Source organism: Cervus canadensis, chromosome 22, assembly GCF_019320065.1.
Source record: "Cervus canadensis isolate Bull #8, Minnesota chromosome 22, ASM1932006v1, whole genome shotgun sequence".
NCBI lineage: Eukaryota > Metazoa > Chordata > Mammalia > Artiodactyla > Cervidae > Cervus > Cervus canadensis.
In genome coordinates, this window is record NC_057407.1 from 5,931,122 (window position 1) to 5,946,546 (window position 15,425).

The following is a 15,425-nucleotide window of genomic DNA, read 5'->3' on the forward strand; positions in this document are numbered from 1 at the left end:
GAGCCAGGAGACCCAGGTTTGGGGTGCGCTGTGCTCCCACGGCTCCCTACGCTGCCTCACCTCTGAAATTCTGGGGGCTGTGGTGCCTCCCGCAGCCACGGACTTCAAGGGTATTATTTACTTGAAAAAATGCTCTGTTTTGGATTCAGATTTCAGGAGGATATTTGAAATGCTGAACCTGCTGCCAGCTCTGTTGAAGACACAGGAAAGCCCACTTTTTCCTCTGGCCTTGGCTCCCGCCTGGGGCACTGGAGGAGGGGTCATCTTCGTAGCACCCAGCCCCCACTGCCCAGATCTGAACAGCGAAGCCAGAAAAACAGAGAAGGGGAAAAAATGTTAAAGAAAAAAAAAGAAAGTCTGGGCTTTGTCTTAGTAAGTGCTTTTTTCTCTCTGGTTAATAATTATGTTCTCTCACGCAGGCCTTATCATTCATTCATTCATTTGTTCGTTCCAGCAGGCTGGTGTGTGACTGACAAGCACCTGTAGGTTATTTATAGCTTCTGTCCCTCTTGGTACACACCCCTTGTAAAATATTTTAAACATCACCCCTGTACCCAGACATATTTATTGAACACACACTGTGTGTTTCAGGCACTGAGCTCGTCAAGCCCCGGAACACATTGGTGTCCAAACGTGGTCACTCTCTCAGAGCTTATGGTCCTCTGCTGGAGGAGATACACCCGTGGTCGCCGGGCAGGACTGGCTGTGGCAGACACCCAGACGTGGCACCTGCCACGGGAACTGGAGGAGGGCGCCCTCCTGTCTTGGCCAGAAATGCAGCCGAGACATTTTGGAGCAATCACCCAGAGGGTGAAATTCCACACCTCAGACTCTTATTGAATCCCCTTATTGACAGAACTGAGGGTACCTGAGAGCTCTTTGAGGCCAGCATTCCCAAAGTGGGTTCTGAGAAATGCTAGTTTTGTAGGTGTTAATAGACATTCAAAATAATCAATATACCCTTGTGACATACTTGTGGGTAGCCTACCGTGGGCCCCCAAAAATGTCTAGATTTGTGGGCGATTTGACCACTCTGCTTTTTCTTCTCATCCCTTGGAAAAGAGTCCTATTTATACTTCATCTCTTTCCATCCTCCTTCCAGCTCAAATAGGATCAACTCCACAGGTACAGTTTGAGTGGGCACGTAACCCAGCATTATACCAGGAAAGGGCTTCCCTGGTGACTCAGTGGTAAAGAATCCACCTGCCAATGCAGGAGACCTCGGTTCAATCCCTGGATCTGGAAGATCTGCTGGAGAAGGAAATGGCAACCCACTCCAGTATTCTTCCCTGGGAAATCCCATGGACAGAGGAGCCTGGTGGGTTACAGTCCATGAGGCTGCAAAAGAGTCAGACACGACATAGCGACTAAACAACAGCAAATAGACATTGCTCCTTAAAAAGTCTGAAAGTCAAAAGTTAGTTTGGTAAATGCTGCATTAAGCAAAGCTAAGTCAGTCTGTGTTGCAGGACTTATCAGAGCCTCATGTGTTCATCAGTTTGTGAAATATACCAGGGTGGCAGGGGCTAAAGGGAGCGTCTCAAAAGGCTGGTGCTTCCCTAGAGTTTATTCAGGGGGACTCTATTCTAGTCCAACCCCTTGGTCACAGATAAGGAAACCGAGGCCCAGAGAGTGGCTGTTGTTCACTTGCTAAGTTGTTTCCAACTCTGCGACCCCATGGACTATAGAACACCAGACTCTCTGTCTCCACTGTCTCCTGGAGTTTGCTCAAACCCATGTCCATCGAGTCGGTGATGCCATCCAACCATCTCATTCTCTGTCACCCCCTTCTCCTGTCTTCAATCTTTCCCAGCATCAGGGTCTTTTCTAATGAGTCAATTCTTCACATCAGGTGGCCAGAGTATTGGAGCTTCAGCATTAGTCCTTCCAATGAATATTCAGGACTGATTTCCTTTAGGATTGACTGGTTTGATCTCCTTGCTATCCAAGGGACTCTGAAGAGTCCTCTCTAGCACCACAGTTGGAAAGCCTTCATTCTTCAGCACTGTCCTTCTTTATGGTCCAACTCTCACATCTGTACATGATGACTGGAAGAACCTGGCTCTCGGCCAACATCTCACAGGGAGCAGAGGACCAAGCTGGGACCAGAATCCAGTACTCCTTCCCTGCCAGCAGGCTGTATAGGGCATTTGGTTTGGGCTTTGACTGCTGGTGCCATGTGAAAAGCGTGGAATCCACGTGGGCTGAAGCAATCCTGGGGAGATTCCTGGAAGAGGCAGGATATGTATTAGAAAAGCTGAGGCCCCTGCGAGCCAACGCTTTGTGACTTTATTGGCCATACAGTGGTGTCACTGAGAACCAGGTATACTCTAGAACCTCATCGATGCCCACTTTGCTGAAAAGGGACTTCAGGATGGGGATGGGTGGGAACCTGAGGAGATAGTAATCTCCCTGAGCTCACAAAAACATGGAAACACTTGGAAGCCTGTTTTCCAGGTCCCCTCTTCCAGGAAGCCCTTCCCCCACCCTGATTGCTGCCTCTATCAAAGTGATGCCCTCACCCTGAGTTCTCATTCTGGATGTTTTATAGTGTCGTTTTACCCTTCATCTTTATTGTGAGTTTTGTTCTTAGCCAGTGTGAGATCCACACTAGTTTGTAAGCAGTTTGAGAGCAGAGCTACTGGTTCATTCTTTGTTATTGTTAATGCTTATCAAGAATTCAGCACTGCCAGGCACACGTGCGCCAGCCCTCCATATATCCCCCTGCATCCTCTCCTTTTATCTCCATCGCGGCTCTCTCCAGTGGCTATTTCTGTTCCCATGTTATGGAAGAGAAAACTGAGGCATGGGAGGTAGAAGTGACTTGCTCGAGAACATGGGCAAGTAAGTGACAAAGTGGAGATTTGAACCCAGGCCTTCATTTCTCCTTATGGCCTGGCTTGTAAAATTGGATGGAATTGGGTTGTGCGTAATCCCACAGGCAGGCGTCCCAGGTGGCTCAGTGGTAAAGAATCCGCCTGCAGTGCAGGAGACACGGGTTTGATCCCTGATCTGGGGGAGGAAATGGCAACCCACTCTAGTATTCTTGCCTGGGAAACCCCATGGACAGAGGAGCCTGGTGGGATATAGTCTATGGGAGTTTCAAAGGAGTCAGACATGACTGGGCAACTAAACAGCAGTCCCACAGGCATCCTGCTCTCTGGGGCCAGTGACCTGAGGTTGGGGGTTGGGACCACCCCCGCCCACCCACGGACCATGCTCTGAGCTCAGCGCTGTCTCTGCTGGTTCACTGTAAGAGTATCTGGGATGCGAGGCGTGGTCACCTGCAGTGTAGGAGGGCAGGAGTCTTGACTGACCGTAGGCCTGGCCTTCAGGCCTCCACACCCTCTGCCCCCGTGCCCGGACCTGCCCCAGGCCTTGTGTACCTGGTCTCACTCATCCTCACGTCTCTGCAGCACTTCCTAGGCTGGGAATCTGGCCGTTTTCCCACCAGTCACCCCTCCTGCCCTTTCACCTTTACTTATGGACAAGAAAACGTGGATGCAGGGTTCATGGCTGTGTCCATGTGGACAAAATGTTAACATTGGTGATATCCAAGTGCCACCGTCCCTGCCGGCCTGCCTGGGCCGGGGGCTGGGGTCTCCTTTCTTCCGTGATTAAAGATTCACCAGCGAGGACAGGTTGCTCATCAGTCTTTCATCCTCACAGTCCCTGTTGGAGAAGACAGGGCGCCGCTCGTGAGCAGTCCTGGCTGCCCACTCATAAGTCCAGCCTGGGCCCTGGCCACCGTGTGCATGAGTTCAAGGCCTGGAGTAGGGAGCAGGTGGACCCAGCCCAGCCTGGGGAGGCCCCTAGAACATCACGGAAGGACACTTGTCATGACTGGTGACTGATTCTGCTTTCTGCCTCACATGGGCTGAATATCAGGGAGAGGCCCAAAGAGGCTCAGAAAATGAGTGTGTGGAACTAAATAGTCAGGAACCAGGTGAACAACCCATAGCTAGGGGCTTCCCAGGTGGCTCAGTGGTAAAGAATCTGCCTGCAATGCAGGAGATGTGGGTTTGATCCCTGGGTTGGGAAGATCCCCTGGAGAGGAATTGGTAACCAACTCCAGTATTCTAGCCTGGGAAATTCAATGGACAGAGGATCTTGGTGGGCTACAATCGATGGGAGTCGCAAAGAGTTGGACATGACTTAGCGACTAACAACAGCAAATCCTGTCTAGTTAAAACTATGGGGTATATATGCTAGAAAGTTGTTAAGCGAGCAGGAAAAAGAAATGGTAATTATGTGATATGATGCAGGTATTAGCTAATGCTACAGTGATCATCACTTTGCAGTATGTCTATCTAATGACAGGTGCACCTTAAACTTACATGTTATACATCAATTATATCTCAGTAAAGCTGGAAATATATATACCCTCTGCATTCTAACCAAAGTTAGAAAAAGTTAAACTCCCAACACCAACAAAACATTTCCTGGGATGATGTGTTTGAGGCCCTCGGTAAGGGGCCAGCTTGGGAAAAACATCCTAGTTGGCAACTCTCATTTTTAATATTATTGTCATCGATGTTGTTGCCCCAGCAACAGACCTCACCCGATGTGCTGGTCTAAGGCACGGCAGATAACTCCTCTGGAGCTCATCTTCCTCTTCTGTCGCAATACTGCAGTACCTGCCTCACAGATTTGGGATGAGGAGAGGATGAACTGGGATCCCTTGATGTTGGTGTTCACTAGTAAAATCGTTATCGAGGAAACAGCCTGACACCAGTCTCCTGACTCGGCCGGGCCCTCGTGTGTCCCAGACTGGGAGGCAGGGGCAGCCTGGCAGGACAACTGGACATGGGCTCTGCCGCCTTCTGGCTGTGACCAGGGCAGCCCTCCCAGCTCTCCTGGCCTCAGTCTCTCCCTCTGTATGGAGCAGGCGATCTCCCAGGTCCCTTCTGGCTGCTCTGGCTTCCACGAAACTGCAGGTGGCTACCCCTTGCGAGGCACGTGCTTTTCCCACAAGTGGTTTGGGGAGGGGGGTCTGTGTCAGCCTCGTGCCAGTGGATCCCCTGCAGCTCTGCACCCCAATCTCTGGGATCCCTGGGCTGTCTTTCCGGGAAGAGCACAGCCTGGCTCTGTAGGGAGGGGAATTTGATGGTGTCCAGTGAAAGAGGACAGGTTGGGGTGGCGATGGGAGCCCAGGGCCCTGAACTTGTTGGTGGATGTAGCTCCAGGTGCGAGGGGACAGGGGGGCAGCTAGAGGAGGGGCGGAAAATTCAGGCAAGGCCAAGTGAGCAGAATAGAGAGGCTCTGGCACAATTAGGGACAGCTAATAGCTGTTGGGATGGAACTGAGCTTCTGACACCTTGAAGGACCTGGTCAGCCTTGGCTTAGGTATGGATCCAGTTTGTGAACAGGGCAGGGGAGTGGGAGGCAGGGCCGCTGCGCTGGACTCTGCCATTCACCCCTGGAGACCTGCTGGCCGCCCTTCTCCCCTGCTGTGCTGGGAGGAGACCCAGAGGGCTGCATCCATTCAGCACCTGCCCCCGACTCCCAGCTTCCTGTTGGCTCTGCCAGTGGGGAACCCTGGCAAGCCCCAGAGTGAGGGGCAGGGAGCTGTTGAAGTATTCAGTCTTCCAGCTGTCCCCTGGGGATCCCCTAGGGCTGGCTGCGTGCCTTGCCCAGAGGTGACAGCTCCCATCAGGGGTCTTTCCTTGCAGTCCATTCTGTGCCTAGGTCTGGAAACTATTTCTTCCTCCCACCTGCTTCCAGATGAGGGATGGTAGTGATGAACGTTTTCCTCCCGCCAGGGGAACTGTACCACTGCTGCTCAAAACTTTGTCAAGAGGTCCTTTATGAGCCTCTCAAGACCCTGCCTCCTACAGCTCCCCAGAGCTGCAGAGCAAGGTACAGGATAGGGATCCTGGGGAGGGGGCAGCAGGACCCCTGACCCCAACTTCACCTGGAATCTGATTCCATCTTCTCACCTTGATTACTCCAAGGGATGGGCCTGGGATCTCCCCCCTGCCCCCATCACCTGTCCCAGAATTCTGTCTGTGTGTCTGGAGCAGAGAAGGGAAAGATCAGGTAGGGAGCCCGGCAGAGCCAAGAGGACAGCCCCGCTCAACCCCAGCCCATCACTTTCCTATCCACACGTAGCCCAGAGGTGCAGCTCTCCTGGGAGGAGTCAGAAAGATAGGCTTTTACATGCAGTCCCTCAGCTTCTGGGCTCCCCCGGTGGCTCAGCAGTAAAGAATCTGCCTGCAATGCTAGAGACTCAGCGTAGGCAGGTTTGATCCCTGGGTCAGGAAGATCCCCTTGAGAAGGAAATGGCAACCCGCTCCAGTATTTGTGCCTGGGAAATCCCATGGACAGAGGCACTTCCTGGGCTACTGGGCTGGGGGTGGCAAAGAGTCAGGCACGAGTGAGCACTCACCGTTATCATCCACCATCCTTGGCTTCTAAATACTGGGATCAGTTCAAACATGAAATTTTAAGCAAATACTAAATTTCAAACAGTCAGCTTCAGATCCCTGGCCACTGGTCTGGAGCCCAGAAAACACAGACCCCTCTGACAGGCTTTTCTGATCTTTGCTTGTAGGCTTCCCGCACCTGGAGTGTGGACTGAGGACGGCCCAGGAGACAGGTGAGTGTGAGACTGAGACCCCTGGTTCACCTGGGGTGCTCTGCATCCCGTTTACACTTCAGCGCCATCAGTAGCCCCATTAGGAAACCCCTGGGTTGCAAACCACTTGTCTGTACAGTCAGCCACCCGCGGGCCTCCCTAGCCCCTCCTGACACCGACACTTCACTCCTTGACCCCTGAGTACCTGCGGGTGGCGGGGGAGGAAAAGGAAGCAAGAAGCAGAAGGGAAGCTGCGGTTTGGACACACATCCCGCGGCTGTGACTTTCCCCTTACGTCCGGCAGGGCCTGCGTGTTGCCGCCTTACCTCGCCGTGACGTTCCACCAAAACAGAGGGGCGCTTGGGCTAGCCCGTGTCCTTTTGAGATAAAGACCCATGTTCCTGGGCGGGTTACACAGCTCTCATTTCAGTCATTCACACTTCAGTATCTTTTAACGCCATTGGATTATTTTTCAGTTATTATGTGACTGAGGTCAGCCACACCGAGGGGGTATTATTGACTCGGGGACTTGAGAAAGGGGAGCCCTGCGGGGAGGGCCTTGGCTCAGCCTCCGTGGGGCCTGGAATGGAACAAGGGCCTGGAAGCCCACAGAGGACGTTCCTGGAGCTTCATGACTGTCCATTCGTTTACAGACGTTAGGAAACACAGCCCCTTTGCCTGGGGGGCTGCCTGGGAGTTCTGTCAATGGCCATGGGCTGCCACTTCACTCGCAGCCTTGGAGCAATCAGAGAAATTGTCCTTCCACGGGGTGGGTGTGTGCAGGGCTCAGTGGAATCAGCAGTCACGCCAGGGAATTTGGGGCTTCCCAGGTGGCTCAGTGGTAAACAATCCGCCGGCCAATGCAGGAGATGCAGGTTTGACCCCTGGGTCAGGAAGATACCCCCGTAGTAGGAAATGGCAACCCACTCCAGTGTTCTTGCCTTAGAGAATCCCACGGACAGAGAAGCCTGGCAGGCTACAGTCCAAGGGGTCACACAGAGTCAGACACAACTGAACGACTGAGCACCTACGCACACCAGGGCATTTGATAGGAGACAGCCGTCTCCACCAAAACCCCTCCCCGCTGGCCTGCCACAGTGCCCACATTGCCACCACCTGCGTCACCCCCGGGAAAGGATGAGGAAGGCTTGAAAGCTTCTGACCAAATGTCATCCATAGGTTAGTTAGGAGAGAATACGCGATTTGGATTTTCTGTGTTCTCCGAGTTTCACATAGTAAGTGTGTATTACTGCATTGTTTTTACTCTGCTATCTGGAGTGGTCTAGTAAGCCTTGGGCATGTATGTCCATTGTAGAACCTCTCTGATCAGATTAGCCTCAGCAGATGGCAGGGTTTGAGGAGCTAGGACATGGGCAGGTAAGTTTAGATGGAGAAGTAAAAGGCGGTAGTGGGGAAGGATTAAAGATCTGTCAAAGCTGGACATGGTCTGCTTTTGTTTTTTCTTTATTGGAAGGAGGATGGCAGACTTAAAAAAAAAACTTTTTATTTTATTTTGGCATGTAGCCAATTAACAATGTGATAGTTTCAAGTGGACAGCAGAGGGACTCAGCCATAGGGCTACATGTATCCATTCTCCCCCATAACCCCTTCCCGCCCAGGCTTCCACAAAACATTGAGCAGAATTCCCTGTGCTATACAGCAGGTCCTTGTAGATTATCCATTTTAAATATAGCAGTGTGTACATGTCCATCCCAAACTCCCTGACTATCCGTTCCTCCATCCTCCCTGCTGGCAGCCGTAAGTTGGTTCTCTAGTCCGTGAGTGTGCTTCTGTTTTGTAAATAAGTTCATTTGTATCATTTCTTTTTTCGATTCTGCATATAAGGGATGTCCTAGGATATTTCTTCTTCTCTATTTGACTTAATTCAGTCAGTATAACAATTTCTAGGTTCATCCATTTTGCTACAAGTGGCATCATTTCATCCTTTTCAATGGCTGAGTAATAGTCCATTGTATATATGTACCACATCTTCTTTATCCATTCCTCTGTCAGGGGACATTTAGGTTGCTTCCATGTCTTGAATATTTATTTCAAATAGGCATGATCTGGCTGCTGCTGTGGAGTGAATGGATGGCTGGGAGCTGGGGGGACAGTGGGACAGTTGGGAGGCTGATGCAGTCATCCTGGTAGCCTGGACTTGACGGTGGCCATGGGGAAGTAAACAGAAGCGAATGACAGTCAAGATGTGGGTAGAAAGGAGGAGAGTCACGAGTGAGTACACTTTTGCAATTTAGGCAAAGGCAGATAGTAGGACACTTGCAGAGGTATTTGGAAATGCCTTTGCCAAACCTCACCCCACACTGAGCTCCGATAGTCCAACTGCCAGCCACTCAGAGGGCCTCTGACTCACAGTGGCCCCGGCAAGTCGGCCAACAGGGACCTCAGTATCTGGGGATAGGGGAGACCACCTGCCTGGGGTCCCATGTCAGGGCCCAGGCTGGGCTCCAAGACTGTGCCCAGGATTTCAGAGTTGCTGAAGGGATGATCAAATGAGAAAATTTGTCCCCATGAAGCATGACAACTTTGTTTAGCATTTTCCTCTAACTCAGCAAAATCTCTTCCTTCAGCATCTTTCCTGACAGAGAAAAAACTGGCCATTATTCCTAGAGATCCACTCGGTACTGACTTTATTTCTTTTTCAAAAACTGTTTATTTATTTTTTAGCGCGCTGGATCTTCGTTGCTGTGAGCTTGTCTCCAGTTGCGGCAAGTGGGGCCTACTCTCCAGCTGCAGTGTGAAGCCTCTCATTGAGGCGGCTTCTCTTGCCGTGGAGCGCGGGCTCCAGGGCACGTGGGCTTCAGTAGCTGTGGCTCCTGGGCTCTGGGGCATAGACTCAGTAGTTGTGGTGCATGGGCTTAGTTGCTCCGTGGCACGTAGGATCCTCCTGGGACAGGGATGCAGCCCACGCTCCCCACATTGGCAGGTGGGCTCTTCACCACTGGGCCACCGGGGCAGTCCCTGACTTTGCTTCTTGCCTGAATGTCCTGGTGGGTGTTAGCACAGGAGTGGACTGAGTAGCAGCTGATGGGCCTGCTTCTGCCCGCCTCTCACGGGACCCTCACAGCGACTCTGGGACACAGGCCAGGAGGCATTGTCAGCATCCTTCCCATCACACAGATAACAAAACTGAGGCTCAGAGGAGGATGGCCCTCACCCAGAGCGACACAACTTGGAAATGGGAAAAATAAGACCCGGGTCGGGAAATTCCACGTTCTGTGAATTTTTCCCAGTTGTCTCTTTTGCCTTTAACCTCTCAGTAACTTCTAGAGTAAATGACCTGGCACATTTTGCTTTCAGAGCGTCTGTTGGTTACCTACTAAGAAAACATTTCTTTTCCTTTCACTCAAACTGCTTGAACTGTATGGCCCTCTTGCACTTCTTTCCACATCCCTGTGAATACATCTTTAGAAAACCAGTGGCAAAGCGAAGATTCAATGAGACACCATGTCATTGGTACAATACCCTTCCCAGAGTCTGACCAGCTTTCTTGGTGGCACCTGTTTATTCATTCATTTGACAGTCATTTGTTGAGTCGAGTGCTGGGAGAACAGCAGCAAGCAGATCAGGTGTGGCCCCTGCGCTCAAGAGCTGCCGTTCCATTAAGGGAGCAGGACAGTGAACAACAAAACAAAACCCCATCTCTCCGGCTGTCCAGGCTACAGACAAGAGTGAAGCCAGGGAGAGGAGGTGGGGAAGGGAGGAGGGGAGGCAGTTTTATAGAAGGTAATCAGGGAAGGCTTCTTGGAGGAGGTGGCCTTTCAGATTGAATGTAAGGAATGAGCACATTCCAGGTCAAAGGGAAAAGCAGAAGTCTTGAGGCAGGCCAAAGCTAATCTGGGGACATGGAGAAGCTAGTGTGGCCAAAGGGACAGAGCAGGGGAACATGAGGTGGCTGTGATGTCAGGGAGGGAAGTGAGGGCCATATGGCAAAGACTCTGCCTTAACGCCAGGGTGGACGGGGGTAGGCATGCAAGGTTTCAAACTGGCTTGCATGGCCAACTTTCAGCCCCCAGTTGCTGTGTGGAGAGTAGGCCGCCAGAGGCAAGGGGAAAGCAGGGAGATAGGGAGGAGGCTTCAGTGGCGGCCATAATTTCAGGTGAGAGGTGCTGGGGCTGGACCCAGTCAGGGCAGTGGTGGTGGGGAGAAGTGGCCATGTACTGAACAGATGTGAAGGTTGAGCTCATGGGACTCAGTCTGTCATTGGATGTGGGGGATGAGGGAAGGAGAGGAATCTTGGGTGACTCTGGGTAGGGAGAGCACCATCATTCTGACACTGCTGGAGTGCTGATCTTCAAACCTGGCACTAACCACCCAGAGTTAGCACAGACCCGCCAGACAGAGAACACCATTCCCAATGAGAGCATCCCCACCTCAGACGCCAGCCACCATACTTCTACTGGGCTGGCTACAAATCTGGGGGTTCCTGCAACCCTTCTGGCTTGATGACTCACTAGGATGACTCACAGAACTTGGGGAAATGCTATACTTACAACTGCAGTCTTATTATAAAGGCTACAGGTCAAGACCAGCCGAATGGAGAGATACATACAGCAGTTATGATTAAACTGCATCTCTATCCCTCCCCTCCCTGGAGGCGGGGCTGGCTCAAGCCCCACCCCTCTGCTTCCCTGATTGGTCTTTCCGGTGACCAGCTCCCATCCTGACTCATTAGCATAAACTCAGGTGTGATCCCAGGGGCTCAGAACAACCGAGACACCTCTGTCTCTTGGGAAATCCCAAGAATTGAGAGGCTTCTTCCCAGGAACCAGGGACGAAAGCAGTTTAATTTTTTATTAAACAACAGGCTGGATAATGATGCCATTTACTGAGACCAGGAGAAGGAGGGAGGCCAGGGGTGGGGGCTGGAAATAGTAGGTTTGGTGGGGGAATAAAGGGTAGTGCTTTGAGCACGTCAACTTTAAGATGCTAATCAGACATCCAAGTGGAGGTGGGGAGGAGGCAGTTGGATCTATGAGTCTGGAGCTGGGGGAGAGATCAGTATATAGATCATACTTCAAGCAGTAGGACTGGATGGATTAAATCAGGAAGTGAGTGTCCTTAGGGAGAAGAAAAGAGCCAAGGGTTGTGCTTCGGGAGCACAGTTTGGGAAGCGAGGAGCCAGCCCAGGAGACAGAGGAGCAGTGGGCTGAGAGGCCCCTGCCTGGCCCCCAGCCACCCCACATGCTCTCCCATGGTGGGGGTGTGTCTCTGCTCACAACCTTCTCATCCCTCATCTATGACATGGGGACAGTGGGCTCTGCCCACCCCTGTCAGGGTGCACAATCACGACGTAACCTGTAGGGGGAAGGCACTTCCCAGAAACGCCCTGTGGAAACCAGGAGCCATTACCCTCATTCAGGAGTGGATGGGAACCCCTGTCCTAACAGACAGATGGTGCAATCAGGAGACTGCCGTCTGAGGTGGGATCTGGCAGCGGTTTGATTCTGAAACACCTCAGATCTGCAGAGGCACACCTGGGAGCCTCAGGTCCTGGCCCCCCACCCATGAAATGGGCACATCCTGGCTGAGTGGGCTCATGCCACCTGTTGAGAGAGACAGCCCAAGGACCCCAGCTGGGTAGGATACACCCTGATAACTTCTGTGGTCATCAGGGGCTCTTCCGTCCGTACCTCTGACAGTGTATGCGGCTCTGCTGGGCTCGACAGACGCATGGCGCATCCCAGCCAGCAGGGCCCTCCCCACACCGCCCATTTCACAGAGGAGTGGGCTAAAGCTGGGAGAGATTGGACCAAGCTTCCCTCTGGCAGGTGGTAATATCTCCTGCCTAAATCTTCCTATGTAAGGGAAGGGAGGGAGGGAAAGAGGCGATGGGGAGAGGGATGAGGCCCAGGGTGCTGTGCGGGTTCGGGAGGGTGGAGGCTCACCTTGGCTTTCAAGAAGAAGGGAACTAGGAAACCTGACTCCATCAGACACTTGGAGAGCAAGTGAGTCTTAGAACATTCTCAGTCTGGACCCTGTCAAGCCGGCTGCTTTACCTGGAAGTCTGTGACTACACCCTTTGATTCTCCTTGTGCAGCGAGCGTGCTGGTGGTTTGGTCTCAGGTTGTATGGAAAGAAGCACCTAGAATGAGACAAGCACTCAGTGATGTGGGGTGGAGGGCATGACCTCCCGCCACGCCCATGCACATGTGACTTGGAAAGGACGCAAGACTGTGGGCCAGGGGCCTGGGTTTGAAAACGTCTGGGATCTAGAAGCAGATGATGAATGAGTCTGGGGGTCGCTGGCCCGTCCTGCTTTTGCCCAACCTCCACGGGGAGCCGCAGGGCCAGTTCTTGAAAAGCCAGCACCCTTTCAACTCTCCCAGGGGCTCTGTGCTGCCTTCCAGAAACCCTGACTCTCAAACTTCCTTGGCTGGTTCTTGGGCTGCAGGCCATATTTCTGGAGCTTTTTCTGGAGTTTCCTTCCTTGATTCTCATCTCCACACGCCTCTGGGGAGATCTGAGGTGGGGCAGTCAGGAGGTGCCGAGCCGGGAGCTCTGTGTGAGCTGTCTTGCTGCAGACTTGTGCCGCTTCACAGGCAGGCGAACTGAGGCCCAGAGAGGCTGAAGGGCTTGCCTGGATGATCCAGCCGACAAGCAGGCGAGCAGGATGGGAAGCCGGGCCCACGGGACCCAGAGCCTGGGTCCGGAGTCTGCCTGCTGCTCCCCACGTGCACACCCTCAACTGAGTCTCTGAGGCTGGTCCCTCAGTTGGCTTGGCTGTTGCTTTCTCACTCCCCTCTGTCATCTTTGTAACGTCCTAGGGGCCTGCTCTCCTCAAAGGCAGTTCATGTCGGACCCCGTTTTGGGACTCCCTCGCTGAGAAGATCCCCAAAGTCCTGGAAAAGCCCCCAAATTGGGCCACTTTGAGAATAACCAAAGAGAATGAGAGGGCTTCCGGACTCTAGACACCAGAACTGATTGGTCAGGGATCAGCTGGAAGGAAGGCTCATGCCTTTGGTTGCCAGAAATGTGATCATCAGGTCTTCAAGGCCACAGTCTGGATTAGTGGGCCAAAAAAATGATGATGATAGATAGATAGATAGATAGATAGATAGATAGATAGATAGATAGATGCATCAATAGATAGATGGAAGAAACACAAGAAGAATGAATTGGGCATGGGAGAAGCGGAGGAACAGTGTGTGGTCCAGGAGGGTAGACCTGTGTTGTGTCCACAGGGAGGGAGCGGTGACATCAGGAGCAGCTCCGGACGCAAAGGGAGGGAGCTCAGTTGGTTGAGGGGTGATCAGCACTAGGCAGTCATTCAGTGTCTGACCAAACAGCCCACCCACCCGGGTGGAGAGCGGAGGCACTGCAGTGACCCCGCGTGTTCACTTCATCAGCTCTGAGTCATCCAAAGATGCATAAATTACAACTGGGTTCTGCTGTACCTTATGTTTACCGTGTGGATTAGTTAATTCCCATTAAAGCCAACCCAGAAACCCGGCAGGCAAGGGAGCTGGCCCTTAGTAGGTTAACCTTCATTTATCTGGTGTCCCCCTGCCACCTCTGCATGGACTGTCAGGGGCCTTCCTGCACCCTAGCCAGTGTCATTTCTGTATTGGCAAATGGCGTTCCGTCCAGGTCCCCGCCAATGGCCTTTTCTTAGATGGTTGCCTTTAATTTTCTTTCTTTTTACGCACACTTGCAGAGTCCCTGGCTTCAGCCAGGCGCGCCGAGGAGGGTTGTAGTAGCAGGACTGATCGATGCCGGAGGGCTCCTTGCGGTTGCCAGAGCCGCAGTCCTGGGTGGGGGTGGCTGCAGGCTCTGCAGCAGCGGCCGCCTGCCTCTGCTGCTGGCAGCCAGAGCTCTGGACAGGTCTGCACCCTGCAGACCCCTCCGGCCTGGAGCCCGGGGCACTGGAGAGAGGCCCACACCTCTGGCAGAGCTGGCCCAGGACATTCTCAGAGGGGTAAGTGAGGGGCTGCGAGTGCCGTGGACCCTTGGAGGCTGGGAAGGAGCCATGGGCTCTGGGACTTGTAGAAAAGCAAAGCTGATAAAGCCATTGCTGTGGAGACTGGAGGAGGAGACAGCTCAAGAGCCCGTTCCTGGTGATTCCGTGAAGCGGCAGCAGTGCCTGGCTCTGCTCAAACTTGAAGTGGCCTGGAATTCTGGGGCAGGAAGGTTGCCCTTGATTCACGGCCAAAGCAAGGCGGTCATAGGACTTCCCCAGAGGACCTTAGGTCCTTCCCTCATTCTTTGCCAGATGTTAACTGAAGGCCGTGTACATGCCAAGCTCCCTGCGGGGCACCAGGGTGTTTAAGGAGGACAAGAATGAGGCCTCTACCTAGAAATGCCGCTAGACCTGCCAGGAGGATGGTTGCTGAAGTAACTGTACTGCATGTGGTGGATAATAGGAAAGAGTCTGTCCAGGGGAGGAAGAGGTCAACTAAACTTCAGGGTACTAGAGAAGATTTTACAGGGCAGGGGTCATTTGGATTGGGTCCTGAAGGATGAATAGGAGTCCTTTGAGGGACAAAAGACAGCCATGATGATATGAGTGAGTGCAAAGAGGTCTGAACATACAAAACTATAATAGGTGGTAACAAGCTTGGCAGGCTTGAGCAGGCACTGCAGAAAGTAAGCAGAGAAGACTGACAGGGCCGCATCCTGAAAGGCCTCAAATGCGAGGTGAAGGAGTTTGGACTTGATCCTGCAGGCAGGTGAGAGATGAAGTTTTTAAAGCAGTGATGTGATATGGTTTTGCATCTTAGAAGACTCAGTGTGGCTACTGTATAGACAGGGTGAGGAGAGACACAGGAAGATCCCCAAGGAGACAGCTGTGTCCTCAAACTCTTAGAGGCCAGTGCTCTAGACCAAGGTC

The 15,425-nt window shown here is 52.6% G+C and overlaps 1 protein-coding gene across 10 annotated transcripts in view; it reads left to right on the top strand.

Moving 5' to 3' along the window:
• Nucleotides 1-15,425, top strand: part of ATP2B2 (ATPase plasma membrane Ca2+ transporting 2) — a 365,670-nt gene that overhangs the window by 71,146 nt on the left and 279,099 nt on the right. For 9 of the 10 annotated variants that reach the window (XM_043442927.1, XM_043442910.1, XM_043442919.1 and 6 more), the window contains exon 2: nt 6,554-6,598. The exons of the other annotated variant lie outside the window; for it this stretch is intronic. The gene's annotated coding sequence lies outside the window, so the exon portion shown is untranslated. The remainder of the gene's footprint in view (nt 1-6,553; nt 6,599-15,425) is intronic. 10 annotated transcript variants of the gene reach the window in all.